General features: G+C 57.2%; 3 non-coding genes across 3 annotated transcripts in view; all 3 read right to left on the bottom strand.

Annotated features, from left to right (window-relative positions):
• Positions 1-1,572, bottom strand: part of LOC124570535 — a 4,228-nt gene extending 2,656 nt beyond the window's left edge. The window contains exon 1 of the ribosomal RNA XR_006971731.1: positions 1-1,572. This exon is cut by the window's left edge and continues 2,656 nt beyond it. This is a non-coding gene — a ribosomal RNA (large subunit ribosomal RNA).
• Positions 1,573-1,760: 188 nt separating this feature from the next.
• On the bottom strand, positions 1,761-1,915 carry LOC124570533. The gene has a single exon (XR_006971729.1). It is a non-coding gene; the product is annotated as a 5.8S ribosomal RNA (ribosomal RNA).
• A 352-nt stretch (positions 1,916-2,267) lies between these two features.
• Positions 2,268-4,220, bottom strand: LOC124570534. Its single transcript, XR_006971730.1, has one exon. It is a non-coding gene; the product is annotated as a small subunit ribosomal RNA (ribosomal RNA).
• Between the last annotated feature and the right edge of the window lie 274 nt (positions 4,221-4,494).

The raw sequence follows: 4,494 nt of genomic DNA, 5'->3' as shown, positions 1-4,494 counted from the left end.
CTGTCTTAAGCAACCAACGCCTTTCATGGTTTCCATGAGCGTCGATTCGGGCGCCTTAACTCGGCGTTTGGTTCATCCCACAGCGCCAGTTCTGCTTACCAAAAGTGGCCCACTTGGCACTCAGATCCGAGTCGTTTGCTCGCGGCTTTCAGCATATCAAAGCAAGCCGGAGATCTCACCCATTTAAAGTTTGAGAATAGGTTGAGGTCGTTTCGGCCCCAAGGCCTCTAATCATTCGCTTTACCGGATGAGACTCGTACGAGCACCAGCTATCCTGAGGAAACTTCGGAGGGAACCAGCTACTAGATGGTTCGATTAGTCTTTCGCCCCTATACCCAGCTCGACGATCGATTTGCACGTCAGAATCGCTACGGACCTCCATCAGGGTTTCCCCTGACTTCGTCCTGGCCAGGCATAGTTCACCATCTTTCGGGTCCCAACGTGTACGCTCTAGGTGCGCCTCACCTCGCAATGAGGACGAGACGCCCCGGGAGTGCGGAGGCCGCCGCCCCGTGAAGGGCGGGGAAGCCCCATCTCCCTCGGCCCGCGCAAGGCGAGACCTTCACTTTCATTACGCCTTTAGGTTTCGTACAGCCCAATGACTCGCGCACATGTTAGACTCCTTGGTCCGTGTTTCAAGACGGGTCGTGAAATTGTCCAAAGCTGAAGCGCCGCTGACGGGAGCGATTATTCCGCCCGAGAGCATCCCGAGCCAACAGCGGCGCGGGTCCGGGGCCGGGCCAGGTAGGTCCGTCATCCGGGAAGAACCGCGCGCGCTTGCCGGAGCCCGAGCGCCCAAAGGGGCGACTCGACTCCTCCAGATATACCGCCGGGCAGCCAGCCAGGACACCGGGGCTCTGCCCAACAGACGCGAACCGAGGACCGCGGAAGGACAGGCTGCGCACCCGGGCCCGTAGGCCGGCACCCAGCGGGTCGCGACGTCCTACTAGGGGAGAAGTGCGGCCCACCGCACACCGGACGGCCCCCACCCCGCGGCGAGTGGAAAGGCAACCGGACACGGCCCCCGCCGCGGATTGCTCCGCGCGGGCGGCCGGCCCCATCTGCCGAGGGCGGAGGCCCAGTGGCCGGATGGGCGTGAATCTCACCCGTTCGACCTTTCGGACTTCTCACGTTTACCCCAGAACGGTTTCACGTACTTTTGAACTCTCTCTTCAATGTTCTTTTTCAACTTTCCCTCACGGTACTTGTTCGCTATCGGTCTCGTGGTCATATTTAGTCTCAGATGAGTTTACCACCCACTTGGAGCTGCACTCTCAAGCAACCCGACTCGAAGGAGAGGGTCCCGCCGACGCTCGCACCGGCCGCTACGGGCCTGGCACCCTCTACGGGCCGTGGCCTCATTCAAGTTGGACTTGGGCTCGGCGCGAGGCGTCGGGGTAGTGGACCCTCCCAAACACCCACATGCCACGACAGGCGGCAGCCTGCGGGGTTCGGTGCTGGACCTCTTCCTGTTTCGCTCGCCGCTTACTGGGGGAATCCTTGTTAGTTTCTTTTTCCTCCGCTTAGTAATATGCTTAAATTCAGCGGGTAGTCTCGCCTGCTCTGAGGTCGTTGTACGAGGTGTCGCACGCCACACCGCCAGCCGGCTGTGCACGCTACCGAGTAAGTACCGGTATGCGAACCGCCAGGCGACGGGCGCGCATCGCACATTTCAGGAGGCGCGGCCGGCCCCACAGGCGGCCGCGACGCTCCCAGGTCTGCGAAGCGGGGCAAACGCCGCGCGCTTCAGTATACGTAGCCGACCCTCAGCCAGACGTGGCCCGGGAACGGAATCCATGGACCGCAATGTGCGTTCGAAACGTCGATGTTCATGTGTCCTGCAGTTCACATGTCGACGCGCAATTTGCTGCGTTCTTCATCGACCCACGAGCCGAGTGATCCACCGTCCTGGGTGATCTTTTCTTAGTTTCCACTGTCTCTTTCAAGACAGTTGCATAGGCGGGACGTAGGCGTGTGGCGGCCCCTGTTCAAGCGTTCTGTGTCCAACGGCCTCACGGCCGATGGGCGTCGTACGGCTCCACACCGGAGCGGACAGGCAGTCGGGCGAAAGTCATTCAAAACCGGCGCCAGGCGCCAGGTGCCGCAGGGCCAGCCGCTCCAGCGCTTCAGCGCTCGTACCACACAACATTGGCGTTAGTTTTGAGAAGCACGCGTGGTTCCGCACGCGGCGCACGGCTACTGCGAGCCGTACAGGTAGCGTGTTGCGCGACACGACACGCACACCGAAAGACATGCAGTCTAGTCGGTAATGATCCTTCCGCAGTTCACCTACGGAAACCTTGTTACGACTTTTTACTTCCTCTAAATGATCAAGTTTGGTCATCTTTCCGGTAGCAACGGCAACGACAGAGTCAATGCCGGCGTACCAGTCCGAAGACCTCACTAAATCATTCAATCGGTAGTAGCGACGGGCGGTGTGTACAAAGGGCAGGGACGTAATCAACGCGAGCTTATGACTCGCGCTTACTGGGAATTCCTCGTTCATGGGGAACAATTGCAAGCCCCAATCCCTAGCACGAAGGAGGTTCAGCGGGTTACCCCGACCTTTCGGCCTAGGAAGACACGCTGATTCCTTCAGTGTAGCGCGCGTGCGGCCCAGAACATCTAAGGGCATCACAGACCTGTTATTGCTCAATCTCGTGCGGCTAGAAGCCGCCTGTCCCTCTAAGAAGAAAAGTAATCGCTGACAGCACGAAGGATGTCACGCGATAGTTAGCAGGCTAGAGTCTCGTTCGTTATCGGAATTAACCAGACAAATCGCTCCACCAACTAAGAACGGCCATGCACCACCACCCACCGAATCAAGAAAGAGCTATCAATCTGTCAATCCTTCCGGTGTCCGGGCTGGTGAGGTTTCCCGTGTTGAGTCAAATTAAGCCGCAGGCCGCCTGGTGAGGTTTCCCGTGTTGAGTCAAATTAAGCCGCAGGCTCCACTCCTGGTGGTGCCCTTCCGTCAATTCCTTTAAGTTTCAGCTTTGCAACCATACTTCCCCCGGAACCCAAAAGCTTTGGTTTCCCGGAGGCTGCCCGCCGAGTCATCGGAGGAACTGCGGCGGATCGCTGGCTGGCATCGTTTATGGTTAGAACTAGGGCGGTATCTGATCGCCTTCGAACCTCTAACTTTCGTTCTTGATTAATGAAAACATACTTGGCAAATGCTTTCGCTTCTGTTCGTCTTGCGACGATCCAAGAATTTCACCTCTAACGTCGCAATACGAATGCCCCCGCCTGTCCCTATTAATCATTACCTCGGGTTCCGAAAACCAACAAAATAGAACCGAGGTCCTATTCCATTATTCCATGCACACAGTATTCAGGCGGGCTTGCCTGCTTTAAGCACTCTAATTTGTTCAAAGTAAACGTGCCGGCCCACCGAGACACTCACTCAAGAGCACCCTGGTAGGATTGCAACGGGGTCCGCCTCGGGACGCACGAGCACGCACGAGGCGCGTCGCACGCCTTCAGCTCGCCCCACCGGCAGGACGTCCCACGATACATGCCAGTTAAACACCGACGGGCGGTGAACCAACAGCGTGGGACACAAATCCAACTACGAGCTTTTTAACCGCAACAACTTTAATATACGCTATTGGAGCTGGAATTACCGCGGCTGCTGGCACCAGACTTGCCCTCCAATAGATACTCGTTAAAGGATTTAAAGTGTACTCATTCCGATTACGGGGCCTCGGATGAGTCCCGTATCGTTATTTTTCGTCACTACCTCCCCGTGCCGGGAGTGGGTAATTTGCGCGCCTGCTGCCTTCCTTGGATGTGGTAGCCGTTTCTCAGGCTCCCTCTCCGGAATCGAACCCTGATTCCCCGTTACCCGTTACAACCATGGTAGGCGCAGAACCTACCATCGACAGTTGATAAGGCAGACATTTGAAAGATGCGTCGCCGGTACGAGGACCGTGCGATCAGCCCAAAGTTATTCAGAGTCACCAAGGCAAACGGACCGGACGAGCCGACCGATTGGTTTTGATCTAATAAAAGCGTCCCTTCCATCTCTGGTCGGGACTCTGTTTGCATGTATTAGCTCTAGAATTACCACAGTTATCCAAGTAACGTGGGTACGATCTAAGGAACCATAACTGATTTAATGAGCCATTCGCGGTTTCACCTTAATGCGGCTTGTACTGAGACATGCATGGCTTAATCTTTGAGACAAGCATATGACTACTGGCAGGATCAACCAGGGAGCTGCGTCAACTAGAGCTGAGCAGCCGGCCGCCCGGGAGTGTGTCCCGGGGGCCCGCGCGAACACGCAAGCGTCCGCTCAATTATTCTGCAAACAGGAGGAGGCTGAGCTCCCCTGCACCATACACCTCGAAACCCTCTCAGGTCCCGGCGGCGCGCAGCGCCGTCCTAAGTACTTGGTCGGGTTCGAGAGAGGCGCAATCGCCCGGAGTTTGGCGAGTAGACGCTTTAGGTGCGACCACCCGTGCTCCCAACTGAGCTTGCCGCTGCCGACAG

The sequence above is a fragment of the Schistocerca americana genome, unplaced genomic scaffold, assembly GCF_021461395.2.
Source record: "Schistocerca americana isolate TAMUIC-IGC-003095 unplaced genomic scaffold, iqSchAmer2.1 HiC_scaffold_1647, whole genome shotgun sequence".
Classification (NCBI taxonomy): Eukaryota; Metazoa; Arthropoda; class Insecta; order Orthoptera; family Acrididae; genus Schistocerca; species Schistocerca americana.
Note: the sequence above shows the minus strand (reverse complement) of the source record. Positions and strands in the feature narration are given on the sequence as shown.